General features: G+C 37.8%; 1 protein-coding gene across 4 annotated transcripts in view; it reads right to left on the minus strand.

Moving 5' to 3' along the window:
- IL15 (interleukin 15) overlaps positions 1-22,753 on the minus strand; it is a 76,351-nt gene that overhangs the window by 41,178 nt on the left and 12,420 nt on the right. For 2 of the 4 annotated variants that reach the window (XM_045552215.1, XM_045552217.1), the window contains exon 2: positions 10,942-11,063. The exons of the other annotated variants lie outside the window; for them this stretch is intronic. The gene's annotated coding sequence lies outside the window, so the exon portion shown is untranslated. The remainder of the gene's footprint in view (positions 1-10,941; positions 11,064-22,753) is intronic. 4 annotated transcript variants of the gene reach the window in all.

Consider the following 22,753-nt stretch of genomic DNA (forward strand, 5'->3'; position numbering starts at 1 on the left):
ACTTTTAAATCTAGTTGGTGGAAGTCCTTAGAAAGTAACTTTACAACGCTTAGAATAAGTAGGACATGATTTTATAAAATCTATTTTGGAGCGAAAACTCTTTCAATTTAAATATTTATATAATTAACAATAGATTTTTCTCCAAGACAGCTGATTAGAGATATCAGTCATCAGTTCTCCTTAGAAAAAAGAATCAAGGTTACAGGTAAATAAGCAATGGCCCAAGTGGAATGCTGAGGGAAGAGTGTCAAAATCTACCAGAAAACCCACAGAAAGAAGCGCCAATATAAAATAAGAAGGAAGCAAGAATTTGGCAGTGATTGATCCCTGAAAAATTTGGAGTCCTCTGGAAAGGGTGGGTCGGGGCATTTTTTTTTTTCTCCCCTCACCTCTGCAGCAGACTGCTGGTTCCAGAACTGTCAGAGAGCCTCTCCACCCTCACCAGCCCAAGCACCGTTGTGGATGGGGATTTAGGAATTTCTTAAGGGAAGAGCACCGGGCTGCTACCCTGTGCATGGTCGCTTGCGCTACCCCTAGACCTGAGCTGAGGCGGCAGGTGCCATACTGCCCATGCACCCACTGTGGGCATCTGTCCTGCCCAAGGAGTCTCAGCCCCTCTGTCTCCACATCGCTGGATCCCCTGAAAACATTCCCCAGGGCTCACTTGGTCTGCAGCAGCCACAAGGTTCTGGCAGATGCCAGTGAAACTGTACAATTCTTAAAGTTCTAATACTCAGAGCAGGTTGTCCCTAAGGGAAAGGAGAGTGCAGCACCGAAGTGAACCTTGGCAAAGGAAGCCAGAGCATATGCCCTCCCCTGCATGGGAGCTACACTCTTATAAGCCAAAGGTGTTTGTGCTCCTCCAAGCAGAGACACAGGTGTGGAATTGTGTCCTGTAGAAGAAAAGAGTGGGTCCACTCCAGAGGCCAAGTGGCACCGGAGCATGGGAATAGACATGGAGACAGGGACTTCTCCACTCACCGCCCACTGCTGTAGACGCAGCTGTGGCTGATTCTGTGGGGAGTTGGCACAGGTGCGCTGGGGGATGGTCATTTGGGGAAGCTGCACCCCTACTGATGGTGTGCCCACCGTGCCCAGGCTTGCACGGAGAGTGGGGCCCACGCCCCTCCCTTCAAGGACTGCCAGTGTTTCCATAGCTGTCTTGCCCAGGGAATTTCAGGCCTGTGTCTCCACCTCACTGGATCCCCAGCAAAAATTCCCCAGCACCCACTCAGACTGCAGCAGTCACAGGGTGCCGGCAAGTCCCAGGGAAACTGCAGGACTCCCGGAGTTCTAACATTCAGGGCAGGCTGCCCCTAGGGGAGAGGAAAACTGCAGCATGCTGGGGTGCCCCTTGGGACAAAGGAGAATAGAGCACCCACTTTCCTTCATTTGAGAGTTTCATCCCAGTGAGCAGAGTGTCTGCTCTACTCCTAGTGGAGCTGCAGGTGCAATGCTTGATCTGTCCGGGAGAAGAGCAGTTCTGCCCCAGCGATCAGGCATCACTGGTGCATGGACTTCTCCTCCTCCCCAGCATCCACTGCAGATGCAGCTGCTCCTGTGGGGGCTTGGCACCGGTGCACAGCAGGTGGTCATTCCAGGGCATCAGGAGTGGCTACGCCCTCACTGAAAGCATGCCCACCAGAAGGCAGGGCTTATGCTCCTCCCTTTCAGGAGTGGCAGCTTCCTGCAGTGGGGTATAGGCAGGCCACAAAGCTGGCTGTTTCAGGCTGAGGAAAGAAGTTTCACTATGAGGCCATCTTGGCAGAGAGTGGCTGGATTCAGTCTTCAGTTACGTTATGGCCGGAAAGAAAACAACAGCGTCTGTCTGAACTGAAAGTCACAAGCCCCAGGACAGTGGTGAGATAGAGAGGCAGATCGTATCTGCTTACCCACCATGGAGCTGGTGCAAGGTAGGTCAGAGAATTTCTTTATGGCCAGCTCCAAGACAGAAAAGGGAGAAGATTGGAGTATATTTTTACTTTCTATGGCCTGCCTTGGAAACCAAAGGGAGCAAGTGAAAAGAGGGCAGGAGAAGGTGTGAGAGAGATTGATTCTCCTTTCTGAGGCCTGCTTCTGAGGCCTAAAGCGCCCAACATTATAACAAAAGACTGTCTTTAACCTTTATTACTCTGAAGCTTTTCGGAAGCTGCTTCAGAAACCAAGAATGCTTTAACGAAAGATGTGCTTATTGCTTTAATCACTTAGGAAATAATAAGGGCTATAGAAGTTATGAGCCAGGAACCATGTACAAAAACTAAAGAATATATATCATAATATCACAGGTGTTCAAACATAGGGTGGACAGATGGGTGTTCTTTCTAGGATGAGCCACTGTTCCCTGAGATTCCAGTCAGATTTGCTTTGCTCAAATTCTTTCATCTTAAGTTGTCCCATAGAAAAATCATGTCATCATCTCAACTGATGACAATAATTGCTATTGCTTATGGAGTACCCACTATAATATATTCCAAGTGCCACGCAAAACACATTAAAGGCTGTAGCTCACATGTCATTTATAGAACCCCAGTGAGGCAGATATGATTACCATCTCATTTTTACATGTGCTGAAAAATGGTAAAACCCAAAGCACAAGCAGGTCACCTGAACTTGTCACACAACACTGCTACATGGTGGAGTCATGGTCAGCCCAATCCTCTAAACACGAAACCAACAACGGTCTAACAGGGCATGTGATGACACAATTCAGCACCCATTCTTTTTTGAAAAAAGTGATAAATTCTTAATCAAAGGAATAGAATGATAGCTTTTAATATAATTAAATCTTCCTCAAATTAATGACAACTTCAAATCTACTAGTAAATCACTATACATATCCCCGTTGTATTCAGGAATAAGAATAAGATACCTGGGTTCCCATTCTTTGGCAAATAAGGCAGAAAAATAAGAAATTGTACTTACAACTATTCAAAAGGAGAAAACAAAATGAACATTACTTACTTGTGGATTCTCTAATTATAAACAAAGCTAAATTATAACAAAGCTAAACAAATTATTAATACCAGGGAGGACACAAGAATTAAAATACCAAGTTCTGTGAGAGGATGTGGAACAAAATAAATAATAAATACTAAATAAAAATATAATAATCAACAACTTTCACATGCACCATTCTATATCTAAGCATATGTAGGGGACATTGTCTAATTCACACTAGCAACAAAATTATACGATACTTAGGAATGAGTATGATAGGAATGTACTGGAAAGAAATCAATAAAACTAGATTGAAAAGCAAAAGGACAGTTAAATAATTTGAGAAGCACACTTCATTTGTGGATAGAAACTCTATATATTAACAGAGATAATATTTTCTTGCAAATTATTTCACAAGAAAAACAACTGGAAGTGAAATTGACATGTAAGAATTGACACAGGGAAAAATGTTAACACCAGGACCTTCAAGTTCAGCTGGAAAAAAACCACTGGTGAAATTAGTTTTTAAATAGAAAAGGAATAAAGAGGAACTATATCTAGTAGATGGTAAAATTTACCACAAAATAAAAATAACTTTGGCCTACCAATTCTGACGTATTCATACATTACTCAGTGAAGTACTATAGCTCTGAATCTTGAAGCAGCAGGTAAGAGAAGAGTCATTACTGAACAAAGATTCTGTGAAGCTCTTTAGGAGATCTATATTCTCATCTCACATCATTTGACAAATAAATCCCAGCTTTTTTTTAAAAAAAAAAAGACATGTAGAAAAAAGTAAATATTTATCTGATTTCTGATCAGACTTTAATATTTTTGAAAGGTTAACAAAGAAAGATTGATGGATTTGACAAAATAAAAATTATTAAGTTCTGCAAGTTAATGTATAATAAACAAAATGATAAGATGAACAGACTAAAAAAGAGTGAAATAAACATGTTAGAATGTACTGGTTCCTTAATACATTAAGGGATTATAAAATTTGGTAAGAAAAAAAAACTCTCTCTAAATATAAAGAACTTGAACAGGTAATTTCAAGGAATGAAAATACAAATAGCAAATGAACACTTTAAATAACTCAACTTATACAGTAATTAAGAGAGATGAAATTTCTCACTTTACAAAAATTTGCAAATTTGCATTTTGTTATTTTTTTCTGTACAGGTAATATATTCACATGATTGAGAAACAAAACAATATGAAAATTCATTCATGTAGAAACCATGCTCCACTTCCTGCTCTATTAACCATATTTTCCCTCCATCCTCATCTCTTTAGGCAACAATTTCTACTAGTCCTTGTGCATCCTTGAAAGTGTCTTTATGAAATGCAAGCAAATTTAGCAATATATACTTACATTGCCTCACTTCTTAAATAACAATAAATAACAACTAGCATCTTATATGGGGCTGAATATCTTTTTCCGAATTAAAGTGCTATTTGAATTTCTTTTTATACAAACTGTCTATTCATGCTCTTTGCCCACTTGCCCACTGCTATATTGCTTTGTACTTCCCCACGTCCCCACAATTTCTAAAATCTCTTAATATATATTAAGGAGAAAAGCTTGATGATTTGAGAAGTAAATATTTTTCCCAGTTTCTCAATCTTTTTAAATTCCCCAGAATTTTTTAATGAGTCAGATTTATCTTTTTTCCCTATTTTAGATGTCAGAATTGAGTAATGGTTAGAAATTTTCTGTTAGATTCTTTTGGGATTTCTAAATGTTAAGTCATAAAAACATAACAGTTTTACTTTCACGTTTATGTTTCAGAGCTCAAATTTCCTCCTCTTGTCACTTTTGTTGGCTAATTAATATCTCTGCTACAGCCTAGTAGGGTTGAGAGCTGTCCATACTGATCTCATTGTACTTTTAGCAGAAATAGTAGAAATGCCTCTAGTGTTTTGCCAACAATTATGACACTACTGTCTTCGGGCTGAGATTGTGTGTGTCTGTGTATGTGTCTGTGTGTGTGTGTATGTGTGCAATGCTGAAGCTCAGAATATGACACGCCAAAAGGAAGGCCTCAGAAGCAAAATTTTTCTCTGACCTTATCCTGCTCTCTTGTCTCTCAATCTCATTCTCCCTTGAGCCAAGCCATAGTAACTAGAATCCCACTTCCCCAAGGCAAGTCATAGAAACCAGAACTCCTTTCCCCAAAGCCAGCCATAAAATCCAGAAATATTACTCTAACCTTCCCTCACCTGGCTATAAGTACATTAAGGCCCTCATTCCAGAGGGGTCACACTCCATACCAGGGAGGAAGAAAGGCTGCACAGAGAGGCCCCCCAAAATCTAAACAGATAGGCCTTGCTGGATCATATGCTCTTGGTCTAAGCACAGATCCACATGGCTGTTCATGTTTCAATCACACCTAGCCAATGAAGTCTCCTCCCTAAAAGATAGGCATAAGAATGGATAGTTCATCCTGATCTTTGGGTCTTCATTTCTGAAGGTTCTCATGTCACAAAAATCTATGATCAAATAAATTTGTTATGTTTTTTTCTTGTTAACCTGTCTTTTATTATAAAGGTCTGCTGTGACCCTTATGGTAGGGAGGAAAGGGACCACCCTCTTTCTGCCCCTACTACATAGTTTGCCAGTTTACCCTGATTATAAAATGTTTAACTCTTACTTTATTGAGGTGTATTTTTTCCAAACATCCACAATGACTGTTGAATTTTGTCAAATAAATATTCAGAATCTACAGAAATTAACATATGATTTTCCTCTTACATCAATTAATACAGTGAATTATTTTAATAGAGTTCATAATCTTTCATTCCTGAAATGAACTCTACTTTGTCATGATATACTACTTTTGTAATGAGTTGCTAAATTTTTCCGCTAATAATTTACTGAAGAATTTTGCACTGATATTCATAAATGAAACTGAGAAATAGTTTTATTGTGAAATTTTGACCAAGCGGAGACATCAATGACATTCTGATGTCATGAAAACAATTTGAAGTTTTTATCCATCTTGAAGAGCTTAAATCAAATTCCAATGATTTCTTCTTTTAAAAAAAAAATATTAGAAAGAATGTAATATACAAAGTATGCATGTTGTAATATCCAACTAACAACAAGAAAGGAATAAAAAGAAGGGTCAAACAGAAAAAAAAAATAGGAGGATGAATACAAACACCACTATATCAGTGATGATAATGAACTAAATACTCAGGAAAAGGCTAAGATTGTTGGGCTGAAGTGAAAACAAAAACATAAGACACAGCTACATGCTGTTTACAAGAGACATGTGTGTAACTTAAAGACAAATTAAGACTGAAAGTAAATAGTAAATACAAAGGGAAATATGTATCACGCAAACACTAAATGAAATATGCAAGGGTAGCTATATTAATATCAAAGAGGCTTTACAGCAAATATTCTTATTATAAATATGAGTGGGGGCATTTCTTAACCATGAAAAATCACAATGGGATATCACAATCTAAAATCTATAGTCTCCTAAAATCATAGCTTTAAATTTTATAGGTAAATTCACCATCATTGTGGGTGATTTTAAATCATCTCTTACAAAAGCTGACAGAACAAACAGTAAAAGAAAAATTCGGGAAGGATTGAGTAGGTCTGGTAAAGCAATAAACTTGATCTATCTGGTAAGTAGGCTGCATTGTATTCAATAACGGAAAAACTCGCACATTTTTCCAAGTCTTCTTAGAAAATTTGTCAAAATTACCATATCTTAGGCCGTAAAGCAAGTCATTACAAAATTAAAAAGACTGAAATTATTCGATGTTTTACTCTCTGACAGAATTCTGGCTGTGAAATCGATAAACAAAAACACAACTGATCCCAAGTTGCTTGAAAATTAAGTAATACATTTTTTAAACAACACGTGGATCAGAGAAGAAACCCCAGGAAATCAGAAAAACAAAAGGTATGACATCATCATTAGGCACAGAAAAGTATTTTTTATTAAGGAGCGCAATTCCAGGAAAGCAGGAGGAAGTGCTACACAGCTGGCCATTTCTAAATGCATGGAGATACACAAACTGCACCTTAAGGAGTCGTGCCCAGGCAGAGAAAAGGGGACAGTGTGTTTCAAACTTCTGTATCCCACTGGTCAAAGATAAGCCACACAGGATGTTAAATTGTCCACATTTCCACGTGGGCAGAAAAACCCCAGACAAGAAGTGCACAATGCAGGCAGGAATCTGACTCTACCTGTCAGGATGCACCCTGTGAAGTCCACCAGCATTAACACGGGATGTCATATGCACCAGTTGAGCTCCTCCAACTTCCTCCCTGGAAGCTGCCACCAAGAGATAAAACCCCTTCCTTCCAATGCATTTCCGGCCTTTTCTAAAGGTGTGCATTCTGAGATCTGCCACCTAGGGGGACAAAGGCATCATTCTCCATTTCTCCCAGCAATGACTCTGAGTTTAGTTCCCACTCAGAACTGAGCTCTTTCCTTCTTGGAATACTTCACTGCTGATGATCACTGCCATCTGCCATCACTGTGTCCCCTCCAAAGTGCCATTCTTCTCTGCAGTCCGAGCAGCATCTCCTGCACAAATACTGCCAGCCTCAGTTCCTTTTGCCTACACTGACATGTTCTGAATTTTATGTTTTTCCACTGTCTCTCGATTTTGCTAGACTTAGTGTGTGGGTCTCCCTCCCATGCTATTCTCCTTGTTTTCTGTATGGTTTCTAAAAGAATTACGTTTAGCATAAAATACTGCCCTATTCCTCATAGAACCAGAAAGGATTGTTAAATGTCAGCACTGGTGGATGCAATGTCACCAAGGGTCACATAGAGATATGAATGTGCAGAGATGACAAAGGTATAAATTTGTACATATTTTTTGGAATATGTGTTGAGCACCATTAAAACATTTGTAACTTTAGACATTTTAATTCCCCTCCTAGGAAATTTTCCTAACGAAATGGTCAGAAGTCTGGACAAAAATGTATTCATGAATATATTCACTGAAATATTATTTTTAATAACTCAAATTAGAAAAATTAATGATAGATTAGGATACATTTTGAATTGGAATATTATATACACACTACAATAATATTTCCTTCCCTTAATAATGTTACAGGGAAATGTCAGAATTTACTGTTAAACAAGCAATGCCACAAGGCCAATTTTCAATCTTTTTTATATCAACCATGTAGACAACATAACCCTGGAAAGAATCAGGTAATAAGTTGTCTCTTAGTAACTGCATAACTGGTGATATTTCCCCCCTTTAAACTTTTCTGTGGTTTTCTCTCTTACTGTAATGAACACACATCACTTTGATAATTAGAAAGATAATAAGAAATAAAATCAAAAGCTTTAACCAAATTGAGTTAAAGATGGTAACCGAAGGTCATCCAAGCGTGTAGGTGGTATCTCTGGCTAAAATATTAAAAGAGAAGGGGCTCTGAGTTAAAGCAAACACAAATGAGATCTCTATTAACCTACTCTATACCCAAATGCCTTTTTATAAATACATTTGTTCTCAGAATGTAAGAAACACAATAAAGAATAATGATAAACACTACAAGTGAGATTTGGTTAGTATAAATGTCATCACAGCCAAGGTTTCTTTACCATGGAGCCTCTTATGCTTCCCAATTGATTATCCAAAATAAAAGCTACCTTCAAGGGAACATCCTATATACAAATGGTGCCTTTCTGGGTCCCTGTTACAGTAACAGAGGGCCTCACCAAGGAACAAATTACACTTGATTGCCTGCCTGCTTTTACTATGCAAACTGCAAGACTTACTGTGAGGTCTTTACTTCTGCCTACCCTAAATTCTCAGCCTTCTCACACATCAGACATGAACAGCTACCCTTGGCCAGAAAAAAGTAACCAATCAAAATGCCTCTATTTTAAAGTATCACAACAAAAAAATCTAAAACTAAAAAAATCAAGGAATCAAAGAGAATTAATAAAAAGAAAAACAGAAAGCACATGACACTTTTCTTATGACTTCAAAGTACATTTACTGCTGAGACACTGGGGGAGATTCCTGTTTAAATTTCTTACGTGTTTCAAGCACGATTTCATTTAAAGAAAATTCCCCTGCCATAGCTTATTTGCCCCAGAATTGACCATAATGGAATTTTTTAAAAATAATCTTTCTTCATTTTCATTAATACCTCAGTGACAAGATGGTTCAGAGTTACATGGCTATTGCTGAAGATGTCCCAAATTCTATCCCTCAACATCCAAAATTCCTTCCTTCTTCTTCTCTGAGCTTGCAATGGTAGCAATGTCTAATACAAGTATATCCATAAGATGCCAATAAACTGCCTCTTGATTTGGGGGGATTTCCTAATAAAAATTCTAGGAAACAGAATAATTTCAAGGAAGCATACAAAGTTAAGGGGTAAGTTTCAGTTTACAGGTAATCACTCCCAAAGGACATGCTCTTCATACTTTTTCTTTCAATTCATATTTCCACCATAAAATAATGGTGCCAAAAATGACCAAACAAGACAGAAACTAGCTTTTTCCTTTTAAGTTTCCTGTCAAGAGTTTCAGTTTCCATAAACCCCTTTACTTACTCTGCTGTATATCTTCATCTATATACATGCTACAGAATTATGTCTGAAAAAGTTAAATGGAAATTATAACTGACAGTAAAAATGAAATGTATGTATTCACTTTACCAATAAGAAGCCAGGTGCTTGGATTTGTTTACATTTCTGTGACTGTAAAGGTCATGCACCCCGTGCGTAAGGTCATGTGCCCCATAATGATATACAGTACATGGTCAACAACACGTGTACAGAGTGTGGTCCCATAAGATTATAAGAGGGCTTAAAAATTCCTATCTCCTAGTGACACTGTAGCTGCCATAACGTTGTGATACACCCCAGTATGTGTAATGGTGGGATAAACAAACCTACTGCACTGCCGGTCATATAAAAGTATAGTACTAATATATACAATTATGTACAGTATATACTTGATAACAAAATCACCTAATGACACATTTCTCAGAACATATCCCCATCATTAAGTGACACATAACTGTATTTTGTTTAGTTCTTAAGACTGAACTTGATCTTATATTGTTCTCTAATATTCTTCAAAAGTTCAAATTGGTAATTAAAAATCTAATCTATATTATTCTCTAATTTCCTTACATTAATAAACTCATTCAGAAATTAGATAGTTGGATTAGATTTATTATTTAAAAGTACCTCAGTTCTTTCAAAATTAACCTAGTAATATACCAGAAAGTGAGATGCAGGATTTTGTCACCTTATGTGCCCAGGATTGGCAAACTATGACCCATAGAACAGACCTCACTTGCCACCTGTTTTTGTAAATAAAGTTCTGTTGGGACACAGCCACACCCATTCCTGTCAATAGCTGCTTTCTAGCATTAGGGCCGAGTTGACTAGTTGCAACAGAGATCATTTGGCTCACAAAGCCAAAAATATTGGCTGGCCATGGTGGCTCAAGCCTGTAATCCTAGCACTGTAGGAGGCTGAGGCAGCAGGATGACTTGAGGTCAGGAGTTCAAGACTAGCCTGAGCAAGAGCAAGATCCTGACTCTACTAAAAACAGAAAAAATTAGCTGGGTATGGTGGTGAGAACTTGTAGTCCCAGCTACTTGGGAGGCTGAGGCAGTAGGATCGCTTCAGCCCAGGAGTTTGAAGTTGCTGTGAGCTAGGCTGATGCCAGAGCACTCTAGCTCAGACAATAGAGCCAGACTCTGTTTCAAAAAAGAAAAGAAAAGAAAAGAAAAGGAAAAGCCTACAATATTTACTATCTGGCTCTTTTCTGAAAAACATTCACCCACCTCTGCTATGTGTAATATACAATGTCCTCAGAAAATGGTTTAAAACCTTGTATAACAAATGACATAATTTTAAAATGAAGATGCTCATTTAAAAAATTCTGAGTAGCCATAACTTCACCTGCCTTGCCACATTTTCAGTATTATTAATTACATTGTTACATAAAATATCTATATTGCTTGATAAAATTTTAAAACCTTACTTACACAACCTTCTGTAGGCTGTCTATCTGCTATTATTGGCTTCTGTGTCCCATGTAGCATCACCAGCATGGAGCATGATGGAACATTGCTTCAAAGAGCCAAGTGGCCATATATTGGAATGAATTCTGTAGGAGTCAAAGGTAGGGATAAAAATATTAGAAATGATGCATTGAATAATCCTTCCTTTCTCAGACTTATGGCTACATACACACCTCATCATGCTAGAAAAGAAAGGAATGCTCGTGTAGAAAAAACTCAGAAGTCAAGACTGACCTTTTTGGGTTAATCTTTTCTAAAATCTTCAGAATTTCCCATAATTTAAATTGTGTCTATGTCAACTGTAGCTACTTCATTTTGGAGGACAAATACTCATTTGTCATTTCAAACAAACTATCATGTTTCCTACAGTTCTGTAGTAAAATGGTTTTCACTTAGCATATGTAATGTCAAATGTATTTGTGGCCATGATGTTAAATTACTGATCAAGTTTGAAGATGTTGAAATTAAGTTGTAAACATCTATTCCAAGAGCAAAGTGCCAAAATCTCCACTCAGATACTCAGTAGTAAAACACAATATTATAACATCATAATTCAAGATGCATGTGATTTTGAAGGGATATAAATATGTCAACAGACTATACCATTGGAAAACCTTGAGATACTATAACTTATAGTAAAAAAAATAGGTAGTCTGACTTATTATATCATTTGAAAAAGTAGTGTAACTTCTGTTTTATAAAATAAATTAAGAAACATCTTAATCCAATTTCAGTATGATGCATAATACAAAGGATATTTATATTAATAATAATAATTTTATCTTAGATAATCTTATTGATGACCACTACTGAGTTAAAGCATAACATATTTGTATACACAAAGTCCTTTCTATATGCATGCCAGCAAACTGGATTCTTCCTAAATTATTTATTAAAAAATATTTACCCAAAACTTACTATGTATAGGGACCAATGCTAGCTGTTAAAATAATTAGTTTTTATTCTTAAGGAACTCACCAACCAGTAGAAAGAAGCCAATGTAAATATAGTATACAAGGCAATGAATTCTATGAGGATGAGGAAGATGAGGGATTTGGAGAGACTTCAGTGAGAAGGTGACATCTGAGGTGGCCTTGAAGAATGAGTAGCTTTAGCCTAGCAAAGGAATGCTATCTTACAGAGGCTCAGAATTCAAGAGAGTGGGTGAGGAATGATATTTTAATAGGATTTTGAATGTGGATGTACTCTTGCTCTACAATGAGTGACTAGAACCCAATGTTGGTGATAAAAAAAGCAATCAGTTGCTCCACATACTAAAGCGAATATTGTAGCTGAGTCCAGACATCTGTTCCAAGGCTAATCAGAGGTAGGCAAACCCCTACTACTACCTCCAATCACCAACCCAACCCTAAGACCCCATCTCTGGCCCATACATAGAAGACTAAAATACTATACCATGGAGGGGAGCAAGAAGTGATGATTAGGCAGTCAGGGGCATGATGGGAAGTGCCATGGGACTGGACACAAAACAGACCATGCTATGGACTGAACTATGATCCCCTAAATTCTTATGTTCAATCCCCAACCCTTAATGTGATGGTATTTAGAGATGGGCCTTGGGGAAGTAACTAGGCTTAAATTAGGTCATGATGGTGGTGCATTCATGATGGGTTTAGTGCCCTTATAAGATGAGACACCAAAGAGTTTGTCTCTCCTCCCCCCACCCCCCCCTCTCTCTCTCTGTCTCTCTCTCTCTCTGCCATGTAAGGACACAGCCAAAAGCCAGAAGGTAGCCATCTGCAAGCCTGAATCAGCTGGCTGCTTGCTGCTGGACTTCTCAGCTTCCAGAATTGTGGGAAATAAATCCCTACTGTTTAGTCGATGGTGTTTTGTGATGGTAGCCTGGCTGACTAATACAGACTGATATCTCATCCCCTGGCTGGAAATCACATCAGCATAGGATAGTTGATTTTCCATTTAACTTACCTGCTCCAGAAAAAAAAAACAGAGAGAAGTACAGACTGTTTCCAGTGTTGGACCTAGCAAAGCTGTGTGAATTTCCCATGAATCAAGGCTACATTCCTTACAAGGGGGCTAAGATAACCAGATCTGGTAGACTATACCACAAAGAGTCAGAACTGAGAGGGTAGGAAGAGGTTATGTCTAATCACCCATACAGGGCTGGAGTGGAAACTACATTATAGGTGTGTGAAATAATACTTGCACATGTCCCAAATTTGGAAGTCCTATCTGATTTCCCAAAGGAAGGTCCCTGAGAATTGGTATGGCTATTTGTGTATACCTGTGTACTGCCTGAGCTTCTAAAGGGTGGATAAATAAGAGCTATTAAGATTGCTTTAAAACCAGTTGGGCTCCTCCTTTTTGTACCCCATGCCAATCTGATCCTTTAATTATTAGCAATATGAGCTAATGTTCCTAGGAAAATGTAGGCTAGCTTCTTCAGCAAACACCTGACAAGAGGTAGCCAAAATATTTCATAAACAAAAAACTGTTACCCAGCTTTTATGGCATTTTGTCCCAAGAGTCTGCCCCAAGTTAAGTGACATACATTTGAAAGCACTTTCTCCATAACTGCACAGTAGTAATACTAAAAAATTAGGGCTGATCTATGTACATCATCGATTTCTGTGGCCAAGTATGTGTTTGGGAAAACTTATCACTGACCCTGGAATTTGATTAGTACATATTTAAATGGAACTAGAAACAAAGAATTTTAGAAATGCTAAAGAACTTTCAGCTCAGCATCCATATTTCATAGAGCAAGAAACTGTGTCCCAAAGAGACCAGGTGACTTGCTCTGACCACCAAGACTACCTACGAACTGATAAGCATTTCCTTAAAAACTTGAAAATGGCCAGGCATGGTGGCTCACACCTGTAATCCCAGGACTTTGGGAGACTGAGATGGGAGGATCACTAGAGGCCAGAAGTTCAAGATCAGCCTGGGCAACATAGCAAGACCCTGTCTCTACAAAATTTTTTTTTTTTTTAATTAGCCAGGCTTAGTAGTGTGTGCCTGCAGTCCTAGCTACTCGGGAGGCTGAAGCAAGAGGATCGCTTGAACCCAGGAGTTTGAGGCTTCAGTGAGCTATGATTATGCCACTGCACTCCAGCCTGGGTGACAAAGTGAGATCCAGACTCAAAAAAAAAAAAAAAATAGGCATGAAGATGCTATTCAGAGTCAGAGTTGCAGTGAACAACGAGGTACTCATTATATCAGCGGACGGCTCATAGCTGAGTGCCTTCTCAGAAATGCTGTCAGTGGAAGAAAGCTACCATCATCACTCTCCGCCCCCAGAAGTCTGGCCTCCTTCCTTGGACTTACAACATGGGAGAAATGCCATCCCAGCTGCAGAGCACTCTCCATGGGATCCACTGAGGCCTCTGTTGCAACTGCATTACAGTTCAAATTCTCCTTCTGCCCACCTTGTTTTCATCTGCCCTCATTTCCATCAGGTGTTGTTCCTGAGAACACACCTCTTGCATGTACATTTCTATCTCATAGCCTGCCTCTGAGGAAACCTGACCTACAAAAATCACGTATTCTATTACTTAAAAAACCATTAGCTTGGGAAACACTTGGATTAAACTGGAACAGATCATCACAGGACTTCCTTTAATTTGACAATGTGTACTATGGACTTCCAACACATATCCAGAGGAACCCAACATTATTTAGCCATAGAATACTTTTTTATATCGAACATCTCATGAGATTTTTGTTCTGTGGAATATGCTTGGGAAACAAGAATGTAGTCCACTCTAGTTTACTTTAGAATGTAATTACTGAAGTTACTCCTGTCAACATTTCCTGTAATAGCAAAAGAATGAAAACCACCTAAATGTCCATCCACAGGGGACTGCGTAAATAAATTTTAATATATCCACACAACGGAATATTATGCATACACAGAAAATAATGAGAAGGTTTTTTTAAATACTAGCCTAAAAAAGTACCCCAGCTATATATATATATATTTTTTTTTTTTTTTTTTTTTTTTTTTTTTGAGACAGAGTGTCACTCTGTTGCCCGGGCTAGAGTGAGTGCCGTGGCGTCAGCCTAGCTCACAGCAACCTCAAACTCCTGGGCTTAAGCGATCCTACTGCCTCAGCCTCCCAAGTTGCTGGGACTACAGGCATGTGCCATCATGCCCGGCTAATTTTTTTCTATATATATATTTTTAGCTGTCCATATAGTTTTCTTTCTATTTTTAGTAGAGACGGGGTCTCGCTCTTGCTCAGGCTGGTCTCGAACTCCTGAGCTCACACAATCCGCCCGCCTCGGCCTCCCAAGTGCTAGGATTACAGGCTTGAGCCACCGCGCCCGGCCATCCCAGCTATATTTTTTGAAAAGAGCAAGGTTACTTAACAGTGTGTATTTGTTTTCAAAAAGGAGAAGGGTTAAATATATATGTGCATTTTCTTGTGTGTGTACAAAACACGCATAAGGGCACATGCTAGAAAATGACAGCACTGGGTGCATCTATAGAAGGGAATCAGAAAGCACTTTGTACCTGCTGAAATTTAGGCCATGAGAATATGTTACCTATTCAAAAAATTAAAATATTAAAAATTAAAAGCAAAATACTGTGAAGTATTAGGTAGCAGAGATTTAAATACTTGCCTAATCATATATGAAGAAACTCTTGGAAAAAATGTATAACATCCTTTACACAGTTACTTAGACTATGAACTCACTGGAGACAGGAACCATTCACTTGGCATGTGCAAAGCCTAGGGCAGTACTTGAACCAGAGGAGACTGTAAATAATTTCTTTTTAAAAAAAATTATATCCTATTGCTTCCAATACAGTAGGAGATTTAAAGTAGCCTTTTATTTTGTTTTAAATGTCAGGGAAACTGTAGAAATGTAGAAAGAATAGCACCCTCTATAAATATATTTTTCTGGTCTAGTTTTCCTTAAGAACTATAGACCAGGGCCTCCAATCAGCAATATTTTAAAAGTATCCACAGCAGTGCTGTCGAATATAGTAGCCCCTATCCACATGTCGCTGTTTAAATTCAAATGTAAATTAATTAAAATAAAATAAAACTAGAAATTCATTTCCTCAGTTGAGCCAGTCACATTTCAAGTGCTCAAAAGCTATATGTGGTTAATGGCTACCACGTTGAACACAGCAAATAAAGAACATTTTCACCATTGCAGAAAGTTCTATTGGACAGCACCAATCCCGGTATAGCACAGATTTTGGGTTTAGACAGATCTGGGTTTGAAATGTGACTTACCCACTTACTAACGGTAAAATTTGGGGCAAGTAAATTAATTTCTCAGGACCTCATTTTTTTTTCATCTGTAGAATGGGGAAAATGTCATACCTACTTCACAGGAGAAATTGAGAGGTTTAAGCGAGCTCATTCATACCAACTGCATAGAACAGGCCTTGACAGACTGTGAACACTCAAAAATGTTAGCTCTTATTAGCAATTGTCACCACTGTGAATGTAACACCTCACCATGAACTAGTCACCTCATCCCTCACAATCAGTCAATTCCATGCCTCCCACAGGACTGGTGAAAAGAAAGGTGTCCATTAACATCCTTACAGTCTAGTTCAGTATTGTTAAAGTGCCAGTTTGTAATAAAAAAAGCCCATTCTAATTCCTTCCTCAGGAAAAGTCTTGCTGTCAGAAAAAAGTCAGGTTAACTAAACATGAGCTAGTGATGTGATTGATTCATTTCCTGGTATAAGCTCTTTATTGGGTCAAAGCCCAGTAACACTTTTTTATACTTTGATCGCCATAGTCTAGTTGGAAAGACATACCCCATGATACGATTTTAAAATTCTAACAAAAACGAAAGCTGTCAAACTTGGCCATGAGCAAGGCAAAGGCTAGCACAGCAGAACTGAAGTGGCAGAGACAAGCTGGTAGACAACGTAAGGTTTATTTGTTGGTAAATCTGAGCTAAATTCTGAAGACATAAAAACTATGATGGGGGAAGAGAGAGAAGTGAAGAAGAATGACAAAGGAATAATTGCAAGAGAAAGCAAAGAGAAAGAAGGGAAAGAAGCCTTGGAACTGTAGCCCTTCAAGAAGAAAGAAATATTTTCCATTCATTCCGTAAGCCAAGCCATTCCCTTGTTCACTTGTGGTTTCCAACAACAGAAAACCAGATAGGCCTATTATAAATTTAGTAGTGACCGGTTTTGACCTCTTAGTTCCACTCTTATATCATAGAAAATATAATTTTAAACTCTAAAAATACATAGGAAAAGCTATTTTGATGGCTTTCTGACACTTCAAGCACTTGCAGTTAAAGATAAATGAACCAAATAACCCCAAAAAGTTCCCAGGTATGTGTTTAAAATAAATGTTCTTCTTTTTAACTCTTCAGGTATTTATGTAAGAATATCTGTATAAAGATTATTCTTCATCATGAAAATCAGCCAATTATTGCTAAACAATTTTCCAGGACTGCCTCTATAGGTAATTGTTTAACTGTTAAAATGTACGTCGTGATTTATAACAGCCATAATGACACCAATCTCCATGTGATCACTCAGTGCTGCCACAGAAGACACACCTCATCCGTTGTAGCCCGGAGCACCATACGACAATTTGTAATAATGCACATTTCTTATTACCTGCCGATGATAACCTATCGGTGTAAACGGCAGCTTAATGATATAGCACCTCTCCCGCTGGCAAATCACTGGATTCAAATATTTCTATTGTTTCTCACCAATCCCTTACAGAAGCAAAGAGACGCGATGACCACAAGCCTCAGCAGCAACATCTACAATTAAATTTAAAAATCGAAGGCACAGCTGATTCTTTACTAAACACAGATGTACTTTAAGACCACATAATCCTTCAGTAGCCTGTTTCCAGACAGTTTCACCAGAACTGGCTGTTGTACCAATCTTTTATTACTCTTGCTGATTAGACCTCTGGCATCTCTTATTCCAAATGCCTGGCTTTTAATGGAATGTATCCAGCGACTGACCATGAACATTGGCTCTCTGAATCAACACAGTGGGCCACACATTTGCTCTAATCATCCCAAATGTCTGGTATCAAAAGCATTGCTTGCTGAGCTCCTTCCTGACAAGTAAACTGAACTTCTCAAGTCTGTGTAACAAAGTGGTAGCGCTTATAAAACCGCTAACAGGCAGGCTGTCTCTATTAATAAAGTTTATTTGGCAACTGGCAGAGTGTTTGGACTCCTGAGCTCTAGTGTGGTCCATGTGGCTGCTTGTCTTTTTCTCCCTGGGTTGGACAGCAGAACTTGTTTATCTTTTATAACACTACCACTTCTTCCTTGTCCACCGGGGCTGGCTGTAATTACCTGAGACAGAGCTAACAGAGGGGTTGTCCTCAAGATAAGGGACTTAGTCAGTTTTAGTACTTTACTACTTCTTTCACTGGCCTCATTAAATATTTTTACTTAAATAGTAGTTACCAAAACTATTACTATAAAGAGATTACCATTCCTGTCTTCTTTCTAGTTTTTGCTCTTAATTTTCTTTACTGTGTATCACTTCTCCTATGCTCCTCAGCCTTTGTGCAAAGAAAATGGGCTTTACAGGTATCATCAAACACTTGATGTGCCCCATTCCTTCTGGGGGATTACACGTTTGTTACAGTCTTTAAGATTTTAACGCTTTCTGCTGGGTGTACTTGTTACAGAACACATAAGACAGCTGAATTTTTATAGTCTCAGACATCAGATTTCATTTGAGGACTTTTTCTTTTTCTTTTCAATTTTTTTGAGGGGGCATGGAAGGGTATAGGAGGTAGAAGTGGGTAAAACTTGCTGCTTGCACCAGAGTGATCCCTAAAGAGCTAAGGTTGCCCTATTAACTTAAATGACCATATTAATGATAAGAAGATTCTTTGACAACCATGTGAGAACACAGGAAACTGGAAACTCTTATAGAATATAGACCATATAGGTTAGAATAGAACAGAGAACTTTATCTCCATTCAGTTATAAAACAGTTCTAGGCACCAAGCATTAAATGTTGTCCATATGTTGGTACCACAAACATTCATTTCTATAGATATAGAATCTCAATCTTTGGATGTGTGGTGGAAACAATGGTGGATGGGTTCACCATCTATTCTTTTACTATACTCCATACAGACTACCATCTTTCCAATGTATTCATCACTAAAATGTTGCAGTTCCCAAAACTCTTGTTCACGTGATATTGAGATTGAAGACTCCTTGATGAAATTTGCGGTTTCCCTAATCTTACCAGAACCATGGAATGAACTGGAATCTAGAGAATTGCGTCCTAGTCCTGGTTCTATCTTTAGATAGCTATGTGAAACCAACGAGGTACTTCTCGTCTCTAAGCCTTAGTTATCTTATTTTTAAAATAAAGAAGTTAAATTGTCTAAAGTCCCTTTTAGTGTCTAAGTAACATCTATAAAGGCCACAGGTTGATTATCTTAGCATATGATCGAATCCATCCATTAGTTCTCAGAGCCACCAGATTTAACACCTGAGGGAATTTCTCTGGTCTAACTACCTTAATTTTCCAGAAGAGAAAAAAATCAAAATTAAATGTATTATCCAATTTTAAATCAAGGTGTAAAATAGGGGTTTAACAACGTGTTTTGGATCCCCAGTTTAATTCTTCACTAGGAGTCCGTTTGGTTAATGAGGAGCAGAATGCTTATGTTACACATTATGCTGCTTCTACATGTTAACTTCAATTTCTAAATGGGCCTACTTTATCCCAAAAATCTAGGATTACAACAGGTTTGGCGCTTGCAACTGCATTTGTATTGACTATATCTAAAGAGCAGTTATTAGCAGATTTTGTTTTTCATTTCACATCTTAGCTCTAACTATGCTACCTCATCACTACCACCAGCAAAATTCTACTATGGTACAATTTGCTCCGCTCCACTAATTTCCAAACAGCTACTTTCTGGGTCAAATATCCCACCTACAACTTCTCTGGAACAACTGTGTTTCATCCTAGCTCACTGTAGTTCAACAATCACCCTTCTACCTTGGAGGAGTGGAAGATGGAAGTTTCATGACTTCCTTTACATCAATAGCTAATCCACCACACTTCTGTTTTCGTACTGGTTGGTACATAGTAAATACTCAATAAAAATGAGCTGTTATTACCATCTTTGACTTCAGTACTCTACTGAATAGTTGTGCTATTAAAATTAAAGGAAATGCTTTTTAAAGTTCTATATTAAATTTGATGTTTACTAGAGATTTTTTCTTAGATATACTTCATCTGATTTTGGACGATCCCATCTATTTTTATTCTTCTCAGAACTTGATATTAACTTTTCCTGCATGAGTAAGATTATATTGATAGACTTTCTCATATTGATCCAACCAAACAATATTCAAGCAAACTGTATTTCACTGTGGTGAGTGTGTTCCTGCTGCAAGAGGTTGTGTTATTTATTTTATTGTTGTGTTATTTTAGCAATATTTTGTTAAATATTGAAAAATGCTATTGATTTCTTTTAATCTTCTGTCTGGCAACCTTGCTGAACTCTCTCATTAGTTTTAGTAGTTTGTTAATTTGCACAGCTTTCATCTATGAATAATAGTAATTTTATCTTCTGTCTTTTAATGGTTACACTTACTAACTACCAGTGAGGTACTACGCTCTATGTGAAGTTTACAAGCTCTAGGGAGAGATCTGAGTTCAAGCCCCAGTTCTAGCACTTTCTAATGTTTGACCCTCGTCTCACCTTTTGGTGCTTCCCTTTTCCTTATCTGAAAAGCAGGAAGGAAAGTACCTCATGAGTTTGGTAGCGTTAAATAAATTAAAGTGTTTGGCACTATGGATGACAATAAATGTTAACTGTTAAAATATTTACTGAATAAAGTTAAAAATGAAAGATATCTAACTAACCCAATCCTGGAGGTTTAGGAAAATATTCCCAGAGACATTGTTATCAAACTGAGACCCCTGAACCAGGTAAGTGAGTTAGGAGAAAGGAAGAGATTGGATAAAATAGTGCACTCCCAATGTGGGGAGCATGTCCAAATGTTTAGCTATGCAAGAAAGCACATTGTGTTTAGAGAACAGGCAGCAGTTCAATATACTGCATACTCCTCTCTTTATATACAAATATTAATTGCTCCACTAGACAATAAATTCCATGTCTGCTTCATCTTTTTATCCCTCACAGCACTTGGCAGAGAGCCAAGTACAGAGAAAGTGATCAATAAATATCTGTGCTGTTTAGGAGAATTTCTCGTCTGTTGTTAGCCTACTTGGATTAAGAACCTTAGCCTGGAAGTTTTGCTTTATAAATTGCAGTGGCTTAGAGTAATGAGGCTTGAATTAAAAAAGGTCAAGGTTTAGAAGATAAATACTTCAATATCAAGTCAAATAAGCCATCAACAAACACACGTCTCAAGTTTTCAAGGTCTTTCTCAAGGATCTGCTTTCCAGGGGTAAAATCTAAAGATGCAAAATATAGAATTTTAAAATCTGATATTTGGGGTTACTAAAAATTTTAATATGGCATGATAATGTTGTTAGCACTGTATATTTGTTCTCTTGGATTCTCAGGAGAGGAAGCACAAAATAAATTAAATGTCAACAATACTATTATTTTTACACAATTTCCCTCATCTTTTTTGTACTATTGAAACACCCTCTTTCAAAATACTCGGCAAACACATTTAAGAAAATGAAAGGATTTCTGTTTAAAGGAATTTAGAGAATAGGGTATTCCTTGTTTCCATTTTCTTTCAGTGATTAAAGCATTTACTTTGCAATTTATAAAATTATTCCCTCTATAATATTAATAAAACCAGCACAAAATATTAAACAGGCCTATTTGTTTTCAGTTCTAAAAAGCTCATACTCTTAATAATAAACACAAATATTCTATTTGTTACCTGGCCCAAATTACACTGTCAGGAATTTTTCTTTTTAAATTTCAGGATATTGTGGGGGTACAAACATTTTGGTTACATGTTGTGACTGTGCCTCACCCAAGCCAGGATTGGGGGCATGCCCTTTCCCCCATACAATGCTCACTGTGTCCATTAGTTATAAGTTTACCCACTCCCTTCCCCCCCAATGAATATTACTACTGTGTGAGCACCTTAGTGTTGATCAGTTAGTGCCAATTTGATGGTGAGTACATGTGGTGCTTATTCTTCCATTCTTGTGATACCTCGCTTTGGAATATGGGGTCAAGCTCTATCCAGGAAAATATAAGAGGTGCTAGGTGAAAGGTGAGAATCCAGTTTCAATCTTCTGCATGTAGCTATCCAGTTTTCTCAGGACCATTTATTGAAAAGAGATTATTTTCCCCAGTGTATATTTTTGTCTGCTTGACTCAATTAGAAATGAAAAAGGAGAGGTCACAACAGACACCACGGAAATACAAAACATTATCTTTGAATACTATAAAAACCTATATGCCCCAAAACTGCATAATGTGGAGAAAATGGACAAATTCCTGGAAACATACAAACTCCCTAAGTTCAACCAGGAGGAAACAGAATTCCTGAACAGATCAATATCAAGCACAGAAATCTGAGCAGCAATTAAAAACCTTCCAAAAAGGAAATGTCCCGGACCAGATGGGTTCACTCCTGAATTTTACCGAACATACAAAGAACTCATACCTACACACCAGAAATTATACCACATTGAGAAAGATGGTATCCTCCCCAACTCATTCTACAAAGCCAATATCACCTTAATACCAAAGCCAGGAAAGGACACAATAAAAAAAGAAAACTACAGAGCAATATCCCTCATGAATATAGATGCAAAAATCCTCAACAAAATTTTAGCAAATCGAATCCAACAGCATATCAAAAA

Source organism: Lemur catta, chromosome 5 (assembly GCF_020740605.2).
Source record: "Lemur catta isolate mLemCat1 chromosome 5, mLemCat1.pri, whole genome shotgun sequence".
Taxonomy (NCBI): domain Eukaryota; kingdom Metazoa; phylum Chordata; class Mammalia; order Primates; family Lemuridae; genus Lemur; species Lemur catta.